A 10,054-nucleotide genomic window follows, 5' to 3' on the forward strand; every position below is an offset into this window, starting at 1 on the left:
GGTCAGCCCGCAGCCTTCCTGGCAACACCCAGGGGAACCAGGCCACTCGCGTCTCTCGCCTTCATTTTCGACACGAGCGCCTGCGGAGGGCCACCACCCCCTCCGATTGTCAAGAGACCTCCGCACCGGCCTCTGACTTACTCTCAGAATGGACGGAAAGAGCCGGGTAAGCCTTTGAAAAGATTCGACCACGTGCCGAAAACTTTAGACTTCCGTGAGCTCTCCGGCTTGCACCGAGACCCGAAGTCGACGTGCTTAGCACCACGGGACCCCTTTCGCCTGCAGGTCCCGAGCCGCCTTTTATTTTTGTTACGAGTATCGTGTTCCCCAAACCTGGGTGACGAGCACCGCAGGGCGGCAGAGCCATCGCGCTTGTCCGGGTGGCAGAGGAGGACCAGACTATTCACAAATAGCGGCCCAACGACTCCCAGAGCCGGTCGTGCGGCAGGCGAGGTCTGCTCTCATCACAAGAGGCTTTAGGGAGTGCTCAGGCAACGGTCAGCCCGCAGCCTTCTTGGCAACACCCAAGGGAACCAGGCCACTCGCGTCTCTCGCCTTCATTTTGGACACGAGCGCCTGTGGAGGGACGGCCGGAGTCAACGTGGGGTTTGCCCGCCCTCCAATAGTGTCAAAAGACCGCCGCACAAGTCTCTGACTGACTCTTAGAACAGACAGAAAGAGTTTGTCAAATCTGTCAAAAAATTGACAAAGTGTCAAAAATTCGACTTCCAAGAGCTCTCCGGCATGCACTCATACCTGTCATTAAAGTGCTATGCCCGTGGAACCGTTTTTCGGATGCCTTTCAGAACGGTCCCGCGCCGCCATTTTGTTCTAAAAATCGTGTTCCCATATATCTCCGGGTACCCCGCCAACCTCACTGCGGAAAAACTACAAGTGGCACTGAATGGGTCTGAATTCCAAATTTGACTGCATCGGTCTGGAACTCGGTCCGGTCAAAACCGTTTGGATTTTTCTCGGTCCGGACTTCCGCGACAGACAAAGTTAAAGTTTTCGGGCTGCAGGCACAAAACGACAGCTGGCCATTTGCCGGGCTCAATTCACCCAATTCCTCCGGCACTTCGGAGCACATGTTCGGTGTAAGTTTGCGAATCTTTCCCGATGCTGCAGCATTTTCCTCCGCTGACACTTAGAATATTTTTCACACTTTGCTGAAAATTTTTCTAAGTGTTTTTTTCCAAGTTTTCCTGGTTACTGATTTCTTCTTTTTAAACATTTTTCTAAGTTTTTCTGGTTACTGATTTCTTCTTTTTAAACATTTTTCGCAGTTTGTCTGGTTACTGATTTCTTCTTTTTAAACATTTTTCGCCGTTTTTCTGGTTACTGATTTCTTCTTTTTAAACATTTTTCGCCGTTTTTCTGGTTACTGATTTCTTCTTTTTAAACATTTTTCTAAGTTTTTCTGGTTACTCATTTCTTCTTTTTAAACATTTTTCTAAGTTTTTCTGGTTACTGATTTCTTCTTTTTAAACATTTTTCTAAGTTTTTCTGGTTACTGATTTCTTCTTTTTAAACATTTTTCTAAGTTTTTCTGGTTACTCACTTCTTCTTTTTAAACATTTTTCTAAGTTTTTCTGGTTACTGATTTCTTCTTTTTAAACATTTTTCGCCGTTTTTCTGGTTACTGATTTCTTCTTTTTAAACATTTTTCTAAGTTTTTCTGGTTACTCATTTCTTCTTTTTAAACATTTTTCTAAGTTTTTCTGGTTACTGATTTCTTCTTTTTAAACATTTTTCTAAGTTTTTCTGGTTACTCATTTCTTCTTTTTAAACATTTTTCTAAGTTTTCCTGGTTACTCACTTCTTCTTTTTAAACATTTTTCTAAGTTTTTCTGGTTACTGATTTCTTCTTTTTAAACATTTTTCTAAGTTTTTCTGGTTACTCATTTCTTCTTTTTAAACATTTTTCTAAGTTTTTCTGGTTACTGACTTCTTCTTTTTAAACATTTTTCGCAGTTTGTCTGGTTACTGATTTCTTCTTTTTAAACATTTTTCGCCGTTTTTCTGGTTACTGATTTCTTCTTTTTAAACATTTTTCTAAGTTTTTCTGGTTACTCACTTCTTCTTTTTAAACATTTTTCTAAGTTTTCCTGGTTACTGATTTCTTCTTTTTAAACATTTTTCTAAGTTTTTCTGGTTACTGATTTCTTCTTTTTAAACATTTTTCTAAGTTTTTCTGGTTACTGATTTCTTCTTTTTAAACATTTTTCGCAGTTTGTCTGGTTAATGATTTCTTCTTTTTAAACATTTTTCTAAGTTTGTCTGGTTACTGATTTCTTCTTTTTAAACATTTTTCTAAGTTTTTCTGGTTACTCACTTCTTCTTTTTAAACATTTTTCTAAGTTTTCCTGGTTACTCATTTCTTCTTTTTAAACATTTTTCGCAGTTTTTCTGGTTACTGATTTCTTCTTTTTAAACATTTTTCTAAGTTTTCCTGGTTACTGATTTCTTCTTTTTAAACATTTTTCGCAGTTTTTCTGGTTACTGATTTCTTCTTTTTAAACATTTTTCTAAGTTTTTCTGGTTACTGATTTCTTCTTTTTAAACATTTTTCTAAGTTTTTCTGGTTACTCACTTCTTCTTTTTAAACATTTTTCTAAGTTTTTCTGGTTACTCACTTCTTCTTTTGAAACATTTTTCTAAGTTTTTCTGGTTACTGATTTCTTCTTTTTAAACATTTTTCTAAGTTTTTCTGGTTACTGATTTCTTCTTTTTAAACATTTTTCGCAGTTTGTCTGGTTACTGATTTCTTCTTTTTAAACATTTTTCGCCGTTTTTCTGGTTACTGATTTCTTCTTTTTAAACATTTTTCTAAGTTTTTCTGGTTACTCACTTCTTCTTTTTAAACATTTTTCTAAGTTTTTCTGGTTACTGATTTCTTCTTTTTAAACATTTTTCGCAGTTTTTCTGGTTACTGATTTCTTCTTTTTAAACATTTTTCTAAGTTTTTCTGGTTACTGATTTCTTCTTTTTAAACATTTTTCTAAGTTTTTCTGGTTACTCACTTCTTCTTTTTAAACATTTTTCTAAGTTTTCCTGGTTACTGATTTCTTCTTTTTAAACATTTTTCGCAGTTTGTCTGGTTACTGATTTCTTCTTTTTAAACATTTTTCGCAGTTTTTCTGGTTACTGATTTCTTCTTTTTAAACATTTTTCTAAGTTTTTCTGGTTACTGATTTCTTCTTTTTAAACATTTTTCTAAGTTTTTCTGGTTACTGATTTCTTCTTTTTAAACATTTTTCTAAGTTTTTCTGGTTACTCTCTTCTTCTTTTTAAACATTTTTCTAAGTTTTTCTGGTTACTCACTTCTTCTTTTGAAACATTTTTCTAAGTTTTTCTGGTTACTGATTTCTTCTTTTTAAACATTTTTCGCAGTTTGTCTGGTTACTGATTTCTTCTTTTTAAACATTTTTCGCCGTTTTTCTGGTTACTGATTTCTTCTTTTTAAACATTTTTCTAAGTTTTTCTGGTTACTCACTTCTTCTTTTTAAACATTTTTCTAAGTTTTTCTGGTTACTGATTTCTTCTTTTTAAACATTTTTCGCAGTTTTTCTGGTTACTGATTTCTTCTTTTTAAACATTTTTCTAAGTTTTTCTGGTTACTGATTTCTTCTTTTTAAACATTTTTCTAAGTTTTTCTGGTTACTCACTTCTTCTTTTTAAACATTTTTCTAAGTTTTCCTGGTTACTGATTTCTTCTTTTTAAACATTTTTCGCAGTTTGTCTGGTTACTGATTTCTTCTTTTTAAACATTTTTCGCAGTTTTTCTGGTTACTGATTTCTTCTTTTTAAACATTTTTCTAAGTTTTTCTGGTTACTGATTTCTTCTTTTTAAACATTTTTCTAAGTTTTTCTGGTTACTCACTTCTTCTTTTTAAACATTTTTCTAAGTTTTTCTGGTTACTCACTTCTTCTTTTGAAACATTTTTCTAAGTTTTTCTGGTTACTGATTTCTTCTTTTTAAACATTTTTCGCAGTTTGTCTGGTTACTGATTTCTTCTTTTTAAACATTTTTCGCCGTTTTTCTGGTTACTGATTTCTTCTTTTTAAACATTTTTCTAAGTTTTTCTGGTTACTCACTTCTTCTTTTTAAACATTTTTCTAAGTTTTTCTGGTTACTGATTTCTTCTTTTTAAACATTTTTCGCAGTTTTTCTGGTTACTGATTTCTTCTTTTTAAACATTTTTCTAAGTTTTTCTGGTTACTGATTTCTTCTTTTTAAACATTTTTCTAAGTTTTTCTGGTTACTGACTTCTTCTTTTTAAACATTTTTCTAAGTTTTCCTGGTTACTGATTTCTTCTTTTTAAACATTTTTCGCAGTTTGTCTGGTTACTGATTTCTTCTTTTTAAACATTTTTCGCAGTTTTTCTGGTTACTGATTTCTTCTTTTTAAACATTTTTCTAAGTTTTTCTGGTTACTGATTTCTTCTTTTTAAACATTTTTCTAAGTTTTTCTGGTTACTCACTTCTTCTTTTTAAACATTTTTCTAAGTTTTTCTGGTTACTCACTTCTTCTTTTGAAACATTTTTCTAAGTTTTTCTGGTTACTGATTTCTTCTTTTTAAACATTTTTCTAAGTTTTTCTGGTTACTGATTTCTTCTTTTTAAACATTTTTCGCAGTTTGTCTGGTTACTGATTTCTTCTTTTTAAACATTTTTCGCCGTTTTTCTGGTTACTGATTTCTTCTTTTTAAACATTTTTCTAAGTTTTTCTGGTTACTCACTTCTTCTTTTTAAACATTTTTCTAAGTTTTTCTGGTTACTGATTTCTTCTTTTTAAACATTTTTCGCAGTTTTTCTGGTTACTGATTTCTTCTTTTTAAACATTTTTCTAAGTTTTTCTGGTTACTGATTTCTTCTTTTTAAACATTTTTCTAAGTTTTTCTGGTTACTCACTTCTTCTTTTTAAACATTTTTCTAAGTTTTCCTGGTTACTGATTTCTTCTTTTTAAACATTTTTCGCAGTTTGTCTGGTTACTGATTTCTTCTTTTTAAACATTTTTCGCAGTTTTTCTGGTTACTGATTTCTTCTTTTTAAACATTTTTCTAAGTTTTTCTGGTTACTCACTTCTTCTTTTATAACATTTTTCTAAGTTTTCCTGGTTACTGATTTCTTCTTTTTAAACATTTTTCTAAGTTTTCCTGGTTACTGATTTCTTCTTTTTAAACATTTTTCTAAGTTTTTCTGGTTACTCATTTCTTCTTTTTAAACATTTTTCGCAGTTTTTCTGGTTACTGATTTCTTCTTTTTAAACATTTTCCTAAGTTTTCCTGGTTACTGATTTCTTCTTTTTAAACATTTTTCTAAGTTTTCCTGGTTACTCATTTCTTCTTTTTGATCATTTTTCTAAGTTTTCCTGGTTACTGATTTCTTCGTTTTGAACATTTTTCTAAGTTTTCCTGGTTACTCACTTCTTCTTTTCAAACATTTTTCTTCGTTTTTCTGTTTACTCATTTAGCACTTTCAGGCACTTTCCGATCATTTCCTCGTTCCCGATTTCACCCTTTAAAACGCTTTCGGGCATTTCCCTAAGTTTTGCGGTTCACTCGTTTGGGACTCACTGACACCTTCTCTAGCTTCCCTGCTCACTTTTTTCGTACTGTTGAGAAAATTCGAACCCTTTCCTTAACTATGCCGGTTACTGACTTCACCGCTTCAGACCCTTGTCCCCGTAATGAAAGATACCATTTCCCACCGTGGGAAATGCACGAAAATCGGACTGAACACGGGGGAGGCTCCCCCCTCGAAGGCGAGACCGTCGGCAGAACCGCCGGGTCAAACCCGGCTGAGCTACCCGGCTTACAAGTCTCAAAGTCGGTATGAGCAGTCACGTCCACCCCCATTCCCTTTTGGACCACTTCCCACGGTTCCAAATGCATGAAAATCGGCCTGTACACGGGGGAGGCACCCGCCTCGAAGACGAGACCGTCGGCAGAACCGCCGGGTCAAACCCGGCTGAGCTACCCGGCTCGGAAGCGCCAAAGTCGGGTTGAGCAGTCACATTCACTCCCATCCCCTTTTGGGCAACTTCCCACGGTTGGAAATGCATGGAAATCGGACTGAACACGGGGGAGGCTCCCCCCTCGAAGGCGAGACCGTCGGCAGAACCGCCGGATCAAACCCGGCTGAGCTACCCGGCTTACAAGTCTCAAAGTCGGTATGAGCAGACACGTCCACCCCCATTCCCTTTTGGACCACTTCCCACGGTTCGAAATGCATGAAAATCGGCCTGTATACGGGGGAGGCACCCGCCTCGAAGACGAGACCGTCGGCAGAACCGCCGGGTCAAACCCGGCTGAGCTACCCGGCTCGGAAGCGCCAAAGTCGGGTTGAGCAGTCACATTCACTCCCATCCCCTTTTGGGCAACTTCCCACGGTTGGAAATGCATGGAAATCGGACTGAACACGGGGGAGGCTCCCCCCTCGAAGGCGAGACCGTCGGCAGAACCGCCGGATCAAACCCGGCTGAGCTACCCGGCTTACAAGTCTCAAAGTCGGTATGAGCAGACACGTCCACCCCCATTCCCTTTTGGACCACTTCCCACGGTTCGAAATGCATGAAAATCGGCCTGTATACGGGGGAGGCACCCGCCTCGAAGACGAGACCGTCGGCAGAACCGCCGGGTCAAACCCGGCCGGGCTACCCGGGTTAGAAGCCCTAGAGTCGGGTTGAGCAGTCACAATCACTCCCATCCCCTTTTGAACCTGTTCCCACCGTTGGAAATGCACGAAAATCGGCCTGTACACGGGGGAGGCTCCCCCCTCGAAGGCGAGACCGTCGGCAGAACCGCCGGGTCAAACCCGGCTGAGCTACCCGGCTTACAAGTCTCGAAGTCGGGTTGAGCAGTCACATTCACTCCCATCGACTTTTGGGCAACTTCCCACCGTTGCAAATGCATGAAAATCGGCCTGTACACGGGGGAGGCACCCGCCTCGAAGTCGAGACCGTCGGCAGAACCGCCGGGTCCAACCCGGCTGAGCTACCCGGCTTACAAGTCTCAAAGCCGGGTTGGGCAGTCACGTTCACCCCCATTCCCTTTTGGATCACTTCCCACGGTTCGAAATGCACGAAAACCGGCCTGTACACGGGGGAGGGTCCGCCCTCGAAGGCGAGACCGTCGGCAGAACCGCCGGGTCAAACCTGGCTGAGCTACCCGGCTTACAAGTCTCAAAGTCGGGTTGAGCAGTCACGTTCACTCCCATCGACTTTTAGACCACTTCCCACGGTTCGAAATGCACGAAAATCGGCCTGTACACGGGGGAGGCACCCGCCTCGAAGACGAGACCGTCGGCAGAACCGCCGGGTCAAACCCGGCCGAGCTACCCGGCTTAAAAGTCTCAAAGTCGGTATGAGCAGTCACATTCACCCCCATTCCCTTTTGGACCACTTCCCACGGTTGGAAATGCATGAAAATCGGCCTGGACACGGGGGAGGCTCCCCCCTCGATGACGAGACCGTCGGCAGAACCGCCGGAACAAACCCGGCTGAGCTACCCGGCTTACAAGTCTCAAAGTCGGTATGAGCAGACACGTCCACCCCCATTCCCTTTTGGACCACTTCCCACCGTTGGAAATGCACGAAAATCGGCCTGTACACGGGGGAGGCACCGGCCTCGAAGACGAGACCGTCGGCAGAACCGCCGGGTCAAACCCGGCTGAGCTACCCGGCTTACAAGTCTCAAAGTCGGGTTGAGCAGTCACATTCACTCCCATCGACTTTTGGGCAACTTCCCACGGTTCGAAATGCACAAGATTCGGCCTGAACACGGGGGACGCTCCCCCCTCGAAGGCGAGACCGTCGGCAGACCCGCCGGGTCAAACCCGGCTGAGCTACCCGGCTCGGAAGCGCCAAAGTCGGTATGAGCAGTCACGTTCACTCCCATCCCCTTTTGGACCGCTTCCCACGGTACGAAATGCATGAAAATCGGCCTGTACACGGGGGAGGCACCCGCCTCGAAGACGAGACCGTCGGCAGAACCGCCGGGTCAAACCCGGCTGAGCTACCCGGCTTACAAGTCTCAAAGTCGGGTTGAGCAGTCACATTCACTCCCATCGACTTTTGGGCAACTTCCCACGGTTCGAAATGCACAAAATTCGGCCTGAACACGGGGGACGCTCCCCCCTCGAAGGCGAGACCGTCGGCAGAACCGCCGGGTCAAACCCGGCTGAGCTACCCGGCTTAAAAGTCTCAAAGTCGGTATGAGCAGTCACATTCACCCCCATTCCCTTTTGGACCACTTCCCACGGTTGGAAATGCATGAAAATCGGCCTGGACACGGGGGAGGCTCCCCCCTCGATGACGAGACCGTCGGCAGAACCGCCGGAACAAACCCGGCTGAGCTACCCGGCTTACAAGTCTCAAAGTCGGTATGAGCAGACACGTCCACCCCCATTCCCTTTTGGACCACTTCCCACCGTTGGAAATGCACGAAAATCGGCCTGTACACGGGGGAGGCACCGGCCTCGAAGACGAGACCGTCGGCAGAACCGCCGGATCAAACCCGGCCGAGCTACCCGGGTTAGAAGCCTCAGAGTCGGGTTGAGCAGTCACGTCCACCCCCATTCCCTTTTGGACCACTTCCCACGGTTCGAAATGCACGAAAATCGGCCTGTACACGGGGGAGGGAGCCGCCTCGAAGACGAGACCGTCGGCAGAACCGCCGGTTCAAACCCGGCTGAGCTACCAGGCTCGGAAGCGCCAAAGTCGGGTTGAGCAGTCACATTCACTCCCATCCCCTTTTGGGCAACTTCCCACCGTTGCAAATGCATGAAAATCGGCCTGTACACGGGGGAGGGAGCCGCCTCGAAGACGAGACCGTCGGCAGAACCGCCGGATCAAACCCGGCTGAGCTACCAGGCTCGGAAGCGCCAAAGTCGGTATGAGCAGTCACATTCACTCCCATCCCCTTTTGGGCCACTTCCCACGGTTCGAAATGCACGAAAATCGGACTGAACACGGGGGAGGCTCCCCCCTCCAAAACGAGACCATCGGCAGAATCGACGGGTCAAACCCGGCCGAGCTACCCGGGTTAGAAGCCTCAAAGTCGGGTTGAGCAGTCACGTCCACCCCCATCCCCTTTTGGACCACTTCCCACGGTTCGAAATGCACGAAAATCGGCCTGTACACGGGGGAGGCACCCGCCTCGAAGACGAGACCGTCGGCAGACCCGCCGGATCAAACCCGGCCGAGCTACACGGCTTACAAGTCTCAATGTCGGTATGAGCAGTCACGTCCACCCCTATTCCCTTTTGGACCACTTCCCACGGTACGAAATGCATGAAAATCGGCCTGTACACGGGGGAGGCACCCGCCTCGAAGACGAGACCGTCGGCAGAACCGCCGGGTCAAACCCGGCTGAGCTACCCGGCTCGGAAGCGCCAAAGTCGGGTTGAGCAGTCACATTCACTCCCATCGACTTTTGGGCAACTTCCCACGGTTCGAAATGCACAAAATTCGGCCTGAACACGGGGGACGCTCCCCCCTCGAAGGCGAGACCGTCGGCAGAACCGCCGGGTCAAACCCGGCTGAGCTACCCGGGTCGGAAGCGCCAAGGTCGGTATGAGCAGTCACATTCACTCCCATCCCCTTTTGGACCGCTTCCCACGGTTTGAAATGCACGAAAATCGGCCTGTACACGGGGGAGGCTCCGCCCTCGAAGGCGAGACCGACGGCAGAACCGCCGGGTCAAACCCGGCCGGGCTACCCGGGTTAGAAGCCTCAGAGTCGGGTTGAGCAGTCACATTCACCCCCATCCCCTTTTGAACCTCTTCCCACCGTTGGAAATGCACGAAAATCGGCCTGTACACGGGGGAGGCGCCCCTCTCGAAGGCGAGACCGACGGCAGAACCGCCGGGTCAAACCCGGCCGAGCTACCCGGGTTAGAAGCCTCAGAGTCGGGTTGAGCAGTCACATTCACCCCCATTCCCTTTTGGACCACTTCCCACGGTACGAAATGCATGAAAATCGGCCTGTACACGGGGGAGGCACCCGCCTCGAAGACGAGACCGTCGGCAGAACCGCCGGGTCAAACCCG

Source organism: Chiloscyllium punctatum, unplaced genomic scaffold (assembly GCF_047496795.1).
Source record: "Chiloscyllium punctatum isolate Juve2018m unplaced genomic scaffold, sChiPun1.3 scaffold_253, whole genome shotgun sequence".
In the NCBI taxonomy this organism is placed as follows: Eukaryota; Metazoa; Chordata; class Chondrichthyes; order Orectolobiformes; family Hemiscylliidae; genus Chiloscyllium; species Chiloscyllium punctatum.